The sequence below is a fragment of the Limulus polyphemus genome, unplaced genomic scaffold, assembly GCF_000517525.1.
Source record: "Limulus polyphemus unplaced genomic scaffold, Limulus_polyphemus-2.1.2 Scaffold1123, whole genome shotgun sequence".
Lineage (NCBI taxonomy): Eukaryota > Metazoa > Arthropoda > Merostomata > Xiphosura > Limulidae > Limulus > Limulus polyphemus.
This window is the reverse complement of record NW_013666733.1, coordinates 205,777-213,985: the sequence shown is the minus strand read 5'-3', so window position 1 is coordinate 213,985 and position 8,209 is coordinate 205,777. Positions and strand designations below refer to the sequence as shown.

The 8,209-nt window shown below is 36.3% G+C and overlaps 1 protein-coding gene across 3 annotated transcripts in view; it reads left to right on the top strand.

Moving 5' to 3' along the window:
• LOC106462238 (zinc finger protein castor homolog 1-like) overlaps positions 1-8,209 on the top strand; it is a 242,118-nt gene that overhangs the window by 110,965 nt on the left and 122,944 nt on the right. For all 3 annotated transcript variants that reach the window (XM_022389432.1, XM_013922139.2, XM_022389429.1), the window contains exon 2: positions 4,054-4,141. The gene's annotated coding sequence lies outside the window, so the exon portion shown is untranslated. The remainder of the gene's footprint in view (positions 1-4,053; positions 4,142-8,209) is intronic.

The following is an 8,209-nucleotide window of genomic DNA, read 5'->3' as shown; positions in this document are numbered from 1 at the left end:
TCGTCATATGGTTTGACACATTAAATTACACCAGAATCTTCGTCATATGGTTTGACACATTAAATTACACCAGAATCTTCGTCATATGGTTTGACACATTAAATTACTCCAGAATCTTCGTCATATAGTTTGACACATTAAATTACTCCAGAATCTTCGTCATATAGTTTGACACATTAAATTACTCCAACATTTGTTTTTATTTCCCCCTTCGCTGTTTCGTCCTGAGTTTTCCTAACCCTCTGTGCTCAGCGGTAAGATCGAGGGCATGTAACACTAAAACTGGGGATTCGAACCTGGCAGGGGGCCCAGCAAGAATAGCTCATTTTGCAACTTTGTGCTTAACAGTAAACAAACAAATAATAAAAAAAAACATTTAGAAACAATGACTCCATTGAAAATATTAACCAAAGCAAAGCCGTGTTCAAAGAACGATGAAAATATGTTTTAGGCCTAGGGTAAAAATTTCAAACAGCTACAAGGAAGACGTAATATATTTCTTCCAATGTGTTTGTAGCACCATGGAGTGAAAACACACGTTTTTGTTTTAGGGCAACAAAATAGAAACCTCTGTTATATGGCAGGGGGCCAATATCATACAAACTTCTTATGGGTATTTCTTTAACAGAATCTAAAACGGTTTAAAATTTTACGTATTCATACTGTTCTTATTCTTTAAGAGCAAATAACATGTGACAACGTTGATAAAAATGTCTTAAAATCACGGTCTCCTAGACATTCTAGCGACGAAACAAACATTTTGCGTGGATAATGTTTATGACTTTGAATATAGACTTGTGTTAGCACGATAAAGTGTTCGTACTTTTTCTGTGTGTGTGTGTGTGTGCATTTTTTGATATCGTTTATTTAGCAGAGTTTAAGGAGAAAAAAACTCAATTTATTTACCTTTGAGATCTGCAGTTTGTTAAGTCCACACAGACGAAAGGTCACGACTCAGTGAGCAAAGACTTATTTTTTAAATACTGCTCTTCACAAAGTAACAACAACAACAAAGAAACAAATCACTTAAAAGGCTGTATATTAGTAACGGTTAGTCTTCTTGGGTAGTGGAATAATTTGGCATCAAGCCCTGAAGCAAAAAAAACTTGCACGAAATAAAAGTTCAGACAGCAACACCTTGCGGCGAAGTGATCTTGTACGTAGTTATAAATTTAATCTATTTCGAGAACGATCGAGAGAATGGGGTTATTTTCGACCTTAATAACTAAATCAAAGGGGGTAGATATATAAAAAACTTAAGCTGGTAAATGGAACAAACATGCCCCACAGTGATGAATTCGCGATATACCTAGAACGTGCAAATACTTGCTTATCTATCTAATTTGTGTAACTGCGTTTTATCTACTATTTTTATTAGGCCTACTTTACCCTGTATGACATGTTAAAAATATATTTAATTTGAACAATACACAAATACTAGCAGGGACCTGCAAAAAAAATTTGCGGTCAAATTAGTATCTTTATTGCAAACGGTAAATACGTGATTTCTAAAATAGTACCAAATAATTCTAATCACAGAAATCTACAATTTCATTTGTCGTAGGCCTTATTGAGTACGGCCTATATTCGACAAAGAGATAAGTTAACACTGTAACTTGTGTGCGTTTTTTTTGCTTTAGTTTAGTTAGGACTAAACTTTACCATACTTACTATTATCAATAAATAAAAATGTTATTCTACGACCTAATGTTAGAAGGTGTTGTACAAAATGTTTACTAAAATATATTTCCAATCCGCCTTTTGTTTACATCCATTGAAATGAAGTGCGCGCAGGTGTGCATTTAGATAGTAATGTGCGAGCACATTTTCAGGACGGACAAAAACTGAGTAATATCATAATAGTTATTCATTTCCAAGGTAAAAACAAAACATAACTTTATGATAGTTGCTGTTAGTTTTACGATGAATAATGATATTTTGTCTTGGTATTTTCAACTTGAACGACACATCAGAGATTCGGGCATAAACGTCTTATAATTATATCAACCAGTCCGCAACACGCGCCGTCTACTTGGCTACTCTTAACCGAATATCTGTATTGTTGTCACTGTCATATCATATCGCGTTCATATCGTCACTCGACCTTTGGACGTGTCGGAACTAAGCCTGGCACACAAACCACAAGGCCATGTAAATTAACAAATTAACAAAATTAACATGAATTAGCTACTTAAGAATTGACAAAATACAAAGTCTGAAACTACAGGCCTTGTATAGAGATTACATTCAGCGAATCATAAATAGGGAGGAGGAAGAGATAATTATAGCACGGTTGTGACGCTCCATGCTCGCAATCTGAGGGTCGCGGGTTCGAATCCCCGTCCCACCAAACATGCTCGCTTTTTCAGCCATGGGGGCGTTATAATGTGACGGTAAATCCCACTATTCGTTGGAAAAAGAGTAGCCCAAGAGTTGGCGGTGGATGGTGATGACTAGCTGCCTTCTCTCTCTCTAGTTTTCAACTGCTAATTTAGGGACGGCTAGTGCAGATAGCCCTCGTGTAACTTTGCACGAAATTCAAACCAAACCAAGCCTTCCTTTTATATGTTAGCTGAGAATTGGGAGAAGTTGTGCGCAGATAATCCGTGTGCGAAGTTCTGAAACAAACAAAATATACTAGTTCCTGTTGCCTTTTTTTTAGAATGTGTTCGGTGACGTCATTCTCAGAAATACAACACAAATGAATTAATCTGATCTGGAGAATCGTATCATTGTTAGTTAGCGCTGCCGTCCGCCAGAGGCGGTTTTTGTGTCCGAAATTTGATTCTCGGTTTCATCTCATCGCTCATTCCTTATAAAGCAACAACTTCAACATGAAGCGTCTAGTTCAGAAAGAAGAAAAAACAACAATTATTTTGTACGACTCATTACAGCCGGTTCCCATTTGAATGCCTCTTTTTTTTTTTAAGGGTTTAATTTCTCAGAAAATACCAATAATTTTGCACACTAGCACATATACACTTATGGTAGTTATACGTCATTGGTTTCTGTGGAATATCATGTTAATCGCGCTGTAAAACACTCGTCCTTTATACGTTCTTTTTCTGTACATCATTCGTGGCTACAGTTTACGGTGTATTCCGCTCTTCGCTTCTTCAAGTATGAATGATATAATAATACTTGTTGTTTTTAAGCAGAAAAACGATGCGGAGATTCAAACCTAACTTTAGTAGGACTTGTACGTGCATTTCAACTGAGCCGGAACACCGTGTTTTATCATTTTTGCACAACCTATCTGCGCAGAACCGTTCTTAATTTTGAATTTATGAACTGGAAGGAAGACAGTTGATCAACAGCACCCACTGCCAGCTCTTGTCTCACCGAATAGTGGGACTAACGATCGCACTATTATAGTGCAACGTCGGCCACAAAAGTACGAAGCGCGTTTATGCAGAAAAGGGACACGAACCGCGAATCCTATGGTTTACAGTTCAAGCACGCTAACATTTAAAATGCATTTCTGTACCGTGTATTGTTTAATTTATATAAACAGTATAAGAACTATAAACACTTTACTGGTATTTTGCATCGTTTAGATTGGATGTTTAATTCGTTAAATCGCAAAGACTCATTATTATTGTTCAGTTTTAAGAAATATTCGTTGGATATTAATGCTTTATGTGAATGTTTAACTAAACGTTATAACAAGAGGTTATATTTTTAATAGTCTTGGCCAGAATTCAAAAATAAAGGGTAAAAGTAGGAGTAATATTTGGTAGAGGTTTCTCTCTTTTCTGTTTGGTTCAATTTAAGGGTTAATTCCTGTGCTTAATTTAACTTAGTTTCAGACCAAGGTGAAGATGGGAGTTATACTTCATAAACTCTTTATTTTCTGCTTGGTTCAGAAAGAGCGTTAATACCTATATTTAAACGGGGGTCATAGGTCAAGGTCAAACTAACGGTAGTACAAATTTTGATAAGAATATTTACTAGCTTCTTCGTCTTAGATCGTTCAGAGGTTTAAGTCGATTTAATACGTAACTTACTGTTTTAGAAGCCGACAACCTAATAAGTGTCTTATTATTGAAACAGAAAGAAAACCGAGGGGATGTACACAGAAGTGGAGAGAAGACAGATGGCGCTTCTACATTTGCAACGTTTTTAGTCGTCGATAGAAAAGGTAACATTGAATATTTGCATAACACTCGCACCAAAAGTGTAAATAAAGACTTCCTTGGACATTGGTACACGAGTATGTAAATATCTTTCTCTGATTGGAAGTGTTTTAAACTCTTTATTCGTAACCGGTCCTTTTCGGATTTTACGTTTGAAAAGTGCAAGAAAACGTTTCAAGTGTATACAGTTTAGTTTTTATTTTTATCCTTAACAGTTAAAACGGACTTGTCTGTTTCTTCATTTCCTCTAATTCTAAGGCAACAAGGCTCGTGAAAATATTAACAGTTAAAACAGAGTGGCCTGTTTCTTCATTTCCTCTAATTCTAAGGCAACAAGGCTGGTGAAAATAATAATAGTTAAAACAGAGTTGCCTGTTTCTTCATTTCCTCTAATTCTAAGGCAACAAGGCTAGTGAAAATAATAATAGTTAAAACAGAGTGGCCTGTTTATTCACTTCCTCTAATTCTAAGGCAACAAGGCTAGTGAAAATAATAACAGTTAAAACAGAGTGGCCTGTTTATTCATTTCCTCTAATTCTAAGACAACAAGGCTAGTGAAAATAATAACAGTTAAAACAGAGTGGCCTGTTTCTTCATTTCCTCTAATTCTAAGGCAACAAGGCTAGTGAAAATAATAACAGTTAAAACAGAGTGGTCTGTTTCTTCATTTCCTTTAATTCTAAGGCAACAAGGCTATTGAAAATAATAACAGTTAAAACAGAGTGGTCTGTTTATTCACTTCCTCTAATTCTAAGGCAACAAGGCTAGTGAAAATAATAACAGTTAAAACAGAGTGGTCTGTTTATTCATTTCCTCTAATTCTAAGGCAACAAGGCTAGTGAAAATAATAACAGTTAAAACAGAGTGGTCTGTTTATTCATTTCCTCTAATTCTAAGGCAACAAGGCTAGTGAAAATAATAACAGTTAAAACAGAGTGGCCCGTTTATTCATTTCCTCTAATTCTAAGGCAACAAGGCTAGTGAAAATAATAACAGTTAAAACAGAGTGGCCTGTTTATTCACTTCCTCTAATTCTAAGGCAACAAGGCTAGTGAAAATAATAATAGTTAAAACAGAGTGGCCTGTTTCTTCATAATAATTTTCTTCATTGAAAATAGGTAATATAAGTATTTTATTCACATAAACAAGAATGAACTCGGACAAGGATCTCCATTATGACAGTTTATACTTCATATGAAAAGTACTTTTATAATAGAATCCACGTAACAACAGCGATATGTTACTCCTGGGAAGGGGGGGGGGGTGAGGCGCTTTAATCTCATTTATCTTGTGTCTTTATTTCTTTTATATTTTATCTTATAGCATCTTTCACTAAAGCAGTTCTGAATCCAAAATATGGCCCATCCTGGCCTGGTTCTTGGGGTACTCGACTCGTAACCTGCATGTCGCGGGTTCGAATCTCGTCAACGAACATTCTAGCCCTTTCAGCCGTGGGGGCGTTCTAATAAGAAAAGACTTTCCCATTATCAGTAGGTAAAAGAATAAGACCAACAGTTGGCGGCGGTGACTATCTGTCTTCCTTCTAGTCTAATTATACACGGCTAGAGTGCAGGTAAGCTTCGAGTAACTGTGCGCGGAGTTCAAGAAATAAACAATCAAAAGCAGCACGTTCAAGCTTCGCTACTACCGCGCGCTGGTGTCACAGCATTGAAGGTTATGCCCATCTTAAACTTTCACCGAAGGAGGAAAGATGGATACTTATATGAGTTTTGTATTATCATTTGTGAACGAACGTCCTACCCAGAAATCTTTTTATAACCACAGTTTTCTTCTCTCGTTTAATCACTTAATCTCCCCCCCCCACACCATTTTTTTACGCCCTCTTGGTTCATACAACCTTGGTACTCTAGAAGTAAACGTTACACGTCCGTAGTTTACTTCACAAGTGTACAGTGCTTTTATTGAAGACACGATATCATGTTTTTGTATATCTCATTAGGAGCCATGTTATGCGTTATAAGCCTTGCGCAGTCGTGTAATATACACGTTTTTGCGGCATCTTACATATCCGTTCATAAATCAGTCATACTGCACACCATTAAAAAAACAAACAGAAATATATATAAACAGCTAGTATTATTTGTATGTGTGTGTTTTTCTGAGACGAAAAAGAAAATATAAACTTGTGATTAAACTCAATTAGCTTAGAGGGGGGAGAGGAATTCATGTGTTCTTACAAAATTGTAATCCGTCAAAATTTCTTTTTTCTCAGGGCTGGGCGATACCCAGTCGTTAGTGTGCTTGATCTTTGAAATTTGAGAATTTAAGGTTTGCGCCTCTTTTGCCGCAAAATACGCAATATTCATCTTAGGGCCGTGGTACACTATAAAAGCGGCGGTCAAATCTGACTATTCAGACAAACAAGAGTATCCCAAGAGTTGGCGGTGGGTGCTGATGACCAGCTGCCTTCCCTCTACTCTATTAGTTCAAAAGTAAGGGCAACTATGCGCAGATGGACTTTGGTGTCGCTTCGCGAGAACATTTTAGAACAAAATGTATTTGTCATCTCTTGAAAAATCGAGTATTATTATTATTTTTTATTTCTTTCACATGTTCATTTGTAAAACTAACTTTCCTGCTCCCTCTGATTAAGGGGCTGATAATATATCTTTATATGCGTACTTCCTGTGTGAATACTGGACCCTGGGGGGAAAAAAAAAGTGACAACGTCGCCTCAGGCTGAATGCCTGTAGTATGTTAATAACAAGGTTTAGAGGGCTACGCTTATGAAGTCTACAATAATGCAGAGAGTGATGGGTTATTGTTCTATGTTAGATTACAGAGTTAATCCTTAATTACGTCACTCACTTAGAGTCTCACGACCTTGGGAGGATCGCACAAGGTTTGCTTTATGTAGTTGGCAATTTTTTGTCTTTATTATCTTGTGAAATTACCGCATCTGGGGAAGAAGTATCAATCTTTTGGAAGGGCCAAATACAACTAATCTCTGATTGGTTCGTAAGGAGCATCCACCTTTTTCTTCCTCAGATTTTATTAGGGAATAAAATAACGTGAGTGACACTAACGGGTATTCAGTTGTCAGTTTCTCTTACAATTTCAAGCGTGTCGAATCGTAGGAACATAGGAGTATATATATATATATATATATATATATAATCCGAAGACATTCGAGAAGTAACCTTTCCTGGAGGTCCATTATCTTTCACGTTGAATGCTAGAGCCTATGGATCTTGTCCATGCTGACTATAGGAAATGACAAATGACGTGGAGAGCTTGACGAATCCTTCCTTCTTCACTTGGCAAAGAAAGTTATTTAAAGTTCTTGTAATATTACGTATAATATTAGAAAATCTTTTCACCGAAAAAAAAAAGGGGGTACCCACGTTATAACATAAGTGTGGGAAACAAGGGCTAGTAAAACGCATCTTACTAAAATTCGCGCCTAAAATAACTCCGGAAATCCCTGTAAGTTGATTTCCTGTTGATACGATCGGATGTTTCTAGATCATGACGGAGCGTGTTCTGTTTGATTTTTTATGATGATGAAAATAGATAATAATTGACTTTCATTAGCTCGTTGATGTCAGACAGCCTACGCTACACATTTCTACCTAAATTCTAATGAGTAGCTACGTTTTTGTACAAGTACCACCTGATCGTAAGTGACCAATAGTAGCTATTAATGTAACACCCATTCAACTGATAAAGAAATATATCTGATATCGAGGGGTATTCATATAGATTTGTACAATCATTCGTAATTAAAGCATCATAAAAAATAGATTAGCTTTTTAAACTTTTTTAATTGTTTCACAGATATCTTACAATATGTAACAATTAGACATAAACGTGGGAATGTTTAATATATTTGTTCCATATAAAAACAGTATGTAAACTTCATATTGTATAAAATGAATATTTTAATCTGGAAAAACAGCAGGTATAGAAACAAAACTCGGGCCAGCCAGGAGCAATTTATAGAGATAAAACTCGGGCCAGCCAGGAGCAATTTATAGAGATAAAACTCGGCCAGCCAGGAGCAACTTATAGAAACAAAACTCGGGCCAGCCAGGAGCAACTTATAGAGATAA